Source organism: Muscardinus avellanarius, assembly GCF_963383645.1.
Source record: "Muscardinus avellanarius genome assembly, chromosome: 21".
Classification (NCBI taxonomy): domain Eukaryota; kingdom Metazoa; phylum Chordata; class Mammalia; order Rodentia; family Gliridae; genus Muscardinus; species Muscardinus avellanarius.
Window position 1 is genome coordinate 14,710,583 of NC_137807.1, and position 7,523 is coordinate 14,718,105.

Sequence of the window (7,523 nt, forward strand, 5' to 3'; positions counted from 1 at the left end):
TACCACACACACAAAAATAAAAAAATTTTTTTTTTTTTTGGTGGTACTGGGGGTGGAACCCAGAGGCTTTCTACCTCCGGGATACACTCCCAGACCTATTTTATATTTTATTTGGAAACAGGGTCTCTTAAGCCAGCACAGCTGGCCTCGAACCTGCGCGATCCTCCTGTCTCCGCCTCCCAGCGTGGGGATTACAAGCGTGCACCTCCACGCCCGGCTACAAAAATAAATTTTGATACTTATGTCTGCTGCATCCAAACCGCACCACTGGTGAGTGAGCAGCCACGCTGAAAACAGCCATGAGCGGTGCTTTCTTACTAAAGAAACTGATCCTCTCAAAGTGCTTATCTCTGGGGCTTTTGGGAGGTAGAATGCTCCTGAGTTCAATCCCCACTGCCAAATTAATAATAATAATAATTAATAATAATAATAATAATGCCAGAACAGGGCGTGGTGGCACACACTTGTAATCAGCATTTGAGAGGTTGAGACAGGAGGATCCTCAGTACTTAGTGAGGCTCTTTGCAATTCATTGAGACCCTGTTTCAAGATAAATAAGAAATAGGGCTGGAGGTGTCATTCAGAGGTAGAATGCCCCTGGGTTCCATCCCCAGACCTGCAAAAAAAATATATATTTTTTAACCTGGAGGATCTTGGTTCAAGGACAGCCTCGGCTACTTAGCAAGGCTCTTTGCACTCAGTGAGATCTGGTTTCTTTTTTTCTTTTTTTTTTTTTTTTTTTGTGGTACTGGGGTTCCTGGAAGCCCTTCTACCTCCGGGCTACACTCCCAAACCTATTTTTTATTTTTGAAACAGGGTCTCTTACGCCAGCGCGGCTGGCCTCGAACCTGCGCGATCCTCCTGTCTCCGCCTCCCAAGCGCGGGGATTACAAGCGTGCGCCACCACGCCCGGCATCTGGTTTCAAAATAAAGAATAAAAAATGGGGCTGGGGCTGTAGCTCAGAGGTAGAATGCCCCTGGGTTCCATCCCCAGTACAGCATTAAAAAAAAAATTAACCTGGAGCTGGGCGTGGTGGTGCACGGGTAATCCCAGCATTCGGGAGGCTGAGACAAAAGGATTTTGGTTCGCAGACAGGTTCGGCTACTGAGTGAGGCCCTCTGCAACTTAGTGAGACCCTGTTTCAAAATAAAGAATTAAAAAATTGGGCCGGGGATGTCACTCAGATGTAGAATGCCCCTGGGTTCCACCCCCAGTACAGAGAAAAAATTAAACTGATAAATTCAAACTATTATTATAAAGCCGGGCGTGGTGGCTCACGCTTATAATCCCAGCACTTGGGAGGCTGAGACAGGAGGATCGCGCAGTTTCAAAGCCAGCCTCAGTTACTTAGTGAGGCTCTCAGCAATTTAGTGAGACCCTGTTTCCAAATAAAATAGAAAATAGGTCTGGGAGTGTATCTCAGAGGTAGAAAGCCCCTGGGTTCCACCCCCAGTACCACCAAAAAAACCCCAAAAAACAAAACAAAACAAACCCTATTATTATAATTTCTTACTTTTTTTTTTTTTTTCTTATTTGGTGGTACTGGAGGTGGAACCTCAGGGGCTTTCTACCTCCTGGCTATATTCCCAGACCTATTTTCTATATTATTTGGAAACAGGGTCTCACTAAGTTGCTGAGAGCCGCACTAAGTAGCTGAGGCTGGCTTCGAACCTGTGCGATACTCCTGTTCCAGCCTCCCAAGCACTCGGATTGCAAGCGTGCGCCACCATGACCAGAAAACTTATTATTTCAATGAGAGGCACCAGCCACGTCTCAAGTGCTCAGCAGCCAGTGGCTGACAGCTACTCTTGGACATCACAGAAGTCACAGAGGAGATCGGAGGTCACAGATCCTGGGGCGGCTGACCAGGGAGGGGCTGCGTGGGAAGGGGACAGAGCCAACGTGGGCAGAGACGGCACCCACAGTCACAGTCAGCCCGCCCCTCATTCCCCACAGCCTGGCCCGGCTCATAGGGAGGGCTTTCTGGCCGGCCCATGGCTCTGTTCCCCTACCTTATTGCCAAGCATGACCTGGCTCCACCGAGCCCCAAAAGATATAGACCTCAGCCAGACATGGTGGCACACACCTGTAATCCCAGTATTGGGGAGGCTGAAACAGGAGGATCTCAGGCTCAAAGACAGCTTCAACAAGTAGTGAGCCTCTCAGCAACCTAGTAAGACTGTTTCAAAACAAAAAATAAAAAGGGCTGGGGTATAGCTTGGAGGTAGAAGGCCTCTGGCTTCAATCCCAAGTACCACCGTCCATACACAAAAAAAGACCTCTGGCAGCACCTGTGTCCCCAGGGTTTCGAGGCTCAAGGCTGCTCCAGATGCGCCTGAGGAGGGAGCGCCATCCGGGCTCTTACCTGGGGAGGGGAGGCGAGGGTGGCGGGCAGAGGCCAGTTCTCCCTGGGTTGTCTTTGGATGACCAGGGTGAGGGTTAGGTCTGTCTTTATTTAAAGTTTGCAATTTAGCTCATTATCTTTTTTTTTACCCTAACTTTAAACGTGTGTGTGTGTGTGTGTGTGTGTGTGTGTGTGTGTGTTACTGGGGGTGGAACCCAGGGGCCTTCTACCACCGAGCTATACCCCCAGGTTTGGTTTTATTCTTTATTTGGAAACAGGGTCTCATTAAGGCTGGCTGCAAACCTGTGATCCTCCTGTCTCGGCCTCCCAAGTATTGGGATTACAAGCCTGTGCCACCACACCCAGCTTAAACATATTTTTTTTATTGAGTCACATAGCAAATTTATCCTTTAAATATATAATTAAAATGTGTAGGACGGGCGTGGTGGCGCACGCTTGTAATCCCCGCGCTTGGGAGGCGGAGACAGGAGGATCGCGCAGGTTCGAAGCCAGCGGCGCTGGCTTAAGAGACCCTGTTTCAAAAATATAAAATAGGTCTGGGAGTGTAGCCCGGAGGTAGAAGGGCTTCCAGAAACCCCAGAACCACCAGAAAAAAAAAAAAAGAGTAATTCAGCACTTTTAGTATATTCCCACAATCGTGTAACATCAACACAATCAATTCAATTTTAAAACATTTTCATTGTTCCAAAAGACACTCTTGAGTGGCCACTCCCCATTCCGGTCTCCCTCTGACCCCTGTAACCACTGGCTTTTTCTCCCCATGGATTTGTCTAGCATTATTACTAGTAGCATTAGTACGTCCTCGTCGTCGTCCTCCTCCTTCTCCTTCTTCTTGTAGTGCTAGGCTAAATCCAGGGGACTCTACCACTAAGCTAAATCCCCAGCCCTTTTATTTATTTATCTATTTATTTGTTTGTTTGTTTGTTTATTGTGGTACTGGGGATGGGATCCAGGGGCATTCTAACTCCAAGCTACACCCTCAGCCCTAATTTTTATACTTTTTTTTTTTTTTTTGGTGGTACTGGGGGTGGAACCCAGGGGCTTTCTACCTCCGAGCTGCACTCCTAGACCTTTTTTATATTTTATTTGGAAACAGGGTCTCACTAAGTTGCTGAGAGCCTCACTAAGTAGCTGAGGCTGGCTTCGAACCCGTGTGATCCTTCTGTCTCAGTCTCCCAAGCGCGGGGATTACAAGCGTGCGCCATCACGCCCGGCATAATTTTTATACTTTTTTATTTTGAAACAGGGTCTCACTGCGTTGCAAAGGGCCTCACTACGTAACTGAGGCTGTCGGTAACCGCGATCCTCCTATCTCAGCCTCCCAAATGCTGGGATTATAAGTGTGCACCACCATGCCCGGCTCCCAGTCCTTTTTAGTTTTATTTTGTGAAGGGGTCTCGCTAAACTGTCCAGGCTGGCATTGAACTTGAGATCCTCCTCCCTCAGCCTTCTCAGTTGCCGGAAGTACAGGCTTGTGCAACCATGCACACTTGGACACTTAATTTAAATAGAATGCGGTGAAGCCAGGCATGGTGGCGCAGGCTTGTAATTCCAGCATTTGGGAGGCTGAGACAGGGGGATCGTGGTTCCCAGACAGCCTTCAGCTAGTTAAGTGAGACACTTTGAGCCTGGCGTGGTGGCGCACGCTTGTAATCCCTGCACTTGGGAGGCTAAGACAGGAGGATCGTGCAGGTTCAAAGCCAGCCTTGGCTGGCTTAAGAGACCCTGTCTCCAAATAAAATATAAAATAGGTCTGGGAGTGTAGCCCAGGAGGTAGAGGGCCCCTGGGTTCCATCCCCAGTACCACCAAAAAAAAAAAAAAAAAAAGAGACCCTTTGCAACTCAGTGAGACCCTGGGAGGCTGAGACAGGAGGATCATGAAGGTTCGAAGCCAGCCTCAGCTCCTTAGTGAGGCTCTCAGCAATTTAGTGAGACCCTGTTTCCAAGTAAAGTATAAAATAGGTCTGGGAGTATGGCCCGGAGGTAGAAAGCCTCTGGGTTCCACTCCCAATACCACCAAAAAAAAAATAATAATAAATAAATAAAATAAAGAATAAAAACAAGGGCTGGGATTGTAGCTCGGAGGTAGAATGCCCCTGGGTTCCATCACCAGTATTGCAAAAATGAATGAATGAATGAATGAATGAATGAATGAATGAACTGTGGGAAGACGGGCGTGGTGGCGCACGCTTGTAATCCCAGCATTTGGAAGGCTGAGACAAGAGGATCACAGTTCCTGGCCAGCCTCAGCTACCTAGTGAGGCCCTTTGCAATGCAGTGAGAACTTGTTTCAAAATTAAAAGAGTATTTCTTTTTCTGGCATGGCAGTAAATATTTCTTAGTATTTTTCCCTCCCTTATTAAGGTAGTTTATATTCTACCCTACAGGTCATGCCAAAAATGAGTAAAAGTTTAAATGCCAAAATGTTTATGAAACTGCTGTCTAAATACTGATTTGATTGCACAGTTTAAATAAAAGTTTTTCCCTTAGTTAAAAAAAAAAAGAATAAAAAATAGGGCTGGAGGTGAGCTTGGAGGTAGCATACCCTGGGTTCAAGCTTCAATATTGGGGGAAAAAAAAAAAAGAATATGGTGGCCTCCTGTGACTGGCTTCTTAACACAGTAATATTTTCGAGGTTCGTCCATGTGGTAGCATGGTCAAAACGACCTTCCTTCCTTTCTTCTTTTTTCTTCTTTCTTTCTGTGTGGTATTGGGGTTGAACTCATGGGCATTTGCCCTCTAAGCTAACATTCCCACATTTCCAGCCCTGTTTATTTTTCTCATTTTGAGACAGGCTCTTGCTAGGTTGCTGACAGTATTGCTGTGTTGCTAAGGCTGTCCTTCAATCTGCAATCCTCCTATCTCTGCCTCCCAAGTACAAGGATTGCAGGGTGTGCCACCACATCCGGTTTCATTTCTTTTTATAACCTAATAACATACTGTTGCATGAAATGTGACACTTAAAATCGGTGATGTGTACATGTCTGTGCATACAAGTTTTTTACCCCAATATGATGTATGAACATAATGCACCAATAAAAATTTAGAAAAAAACCAAAAAGAAGTAAAATTGGCCCCTGGGGTCAATCCCCAGTACTAAAAAAAAAAAAAAAAAAGAAAAGAAACGTGACACTTTGTAGATTCATATGCTGATGATTACTCGATTCCTCATGTATTTCCCCACTTTTTGGCTATCATGAATGATGCTGCTGGGAGTCCATGTATGAATTTTTGGCTAGACACGTGCTTTTCATTCTTTTGGATTCTGCATTTGTTTTTAATTTTTAGGCTTTTCTTTTTTTAACTGGGGATTGAACTCAGGGTCATTCCAGTCTGAGCTACACCTCAAGCCCTATTTATTTATTTATTTATTTATTTATTTATTTTTTTGGTGGTACTGGGGTTCCTGGAAGCCCTTCTACCTCCGGGCTACACTCCCAGACCTATTTTTTATACTTTTTTATTTGGAAACAGGGTCTCCTAAGCCAGTGCGCGCGGCTGGCTTCGAACCTGCGCGATCCTCCTGTCTCCGCCTCCCAAGCGCGGGGATTACAAGCGTGCGCCACCACGCCCGGCTATTTATTTATTTATTTATTTCTGTACTGGGGATGGAACCCAGAGACATTCTACCTATGAGCTACACCCCCAGCCCTATTTTTTTATCCTTCTTCCCTCCCTCCCTCCCTCCCTCCCTTTCCCTCTCTTTCTTCTTTCTTTCTTTCTTTCTTTCTTTCTTTCTTTCTTTCTTTCTTTCTTTCTTTCTTTCTTTCTTTTTTTCTTTCTTTCTCTCGGTACTGGGGATAGAACCCAGGGGCATTCTATCTCTGAGAGACACCCCCAGCTCTAATTCTTTATTCTTTATTTTGAAACCGGGTCTCACTGATTTGCGAAGGGCCTCACTAAGTAGCTGAGGCTGTCCGAGAACTGCGGTCCTTCAGTCTCCGCCTCCCGAGTGCTGGGATGACAAGCATGTGCCACCACGCCAGGCTTATTTTTTATTTTGAAACAGGGTCTCACTAAGTTACTGAGGCTGGCCTTGAGCCTGCAATCCTCTCATTTCAGCCTCTCAAGTATGGGAATTTTAGGAGTATGTCATAGCATCTAGCTCATTTTATTTGGAAACAGGGTCTCTTAAGCTGGCCTGGCTGGCTTTGAACCTGAGCGATCCTCCTGTCTCCGTCTCCCAAGCGTGGGGATTACAAGCGTGCGCCACCACGCCCAGCTATTTTTTAAAATAGATTACAATTGGAGCCAGGTGTGGTGACGCAGGCTTGTAATCCCAGCATTCCGGAGGCTGACACAGGAGGATCGCGGTTCGCGGACAGCCTCAGCTACTTAGTGAGGCCTTTTGTAACTCAGTGGGACCCTGTTTCAAAATAAAGAATAAAAAATAGGGCTGGGGTATAGCTTAGAGGTAGAATGCCCCTGGGTACCATTCTTCCCAGTACCGAAAAAAATAAAATAAAATACAGTTGGGTGTGGTGACGTTCCCAGTACTTGGGATGCTGGAAAACAAAGGATTACAGGTTCGAAGACAGCCTCAGCAAGTAGTAAGACTCTCATCAACCTAGTGAGACCCACCCTGTTTCAAAATTAAAAAAAAAAAAAATGAGAGCCAGGAGTGGTTGTGCACATTTGTAATCATAGTACTTGGGAGGCTGAGACAGGAAGATCACAGGTTTGAGGACAGCTTCAGCTAGTGAGACTTTCATCAAAGTAGCATAATTTTTTTTTTTTTTTTTTTTTTGGTGGTACTGGGGCTCCTGGAAACCCTTCAACCTCTGGGCTACACTCCCAGACCTATTTTTATACTTTTTTATTTGGAAACAGGGTCTCTTAAGCTAGTGAGGCAGGCTTCGAACTTGCGTGATCCTCCTGTCTCCACCTCCCAAGTGCGGGGATTGCAAGCGTGCGCCACCACGCCCGGCCAAACTAGCATGATTTTGTTACCAAATAAGAAATTAAAAATCAGGCTGGGAGTATAGCTCCAAGGTAGAATAAATAAATAAATAAGTAAGTAAATGAATATTAAAAAAATAGGGCAGCTGGGCACGATGGTGCAAGCTTGTAATCCTAGTACTTGGGAGACTGAGACAGGAGGATTATGGGTTCACGGCCAGCTTCAGCTACTTAGTGAGACCCTCTACAACTTAGTGA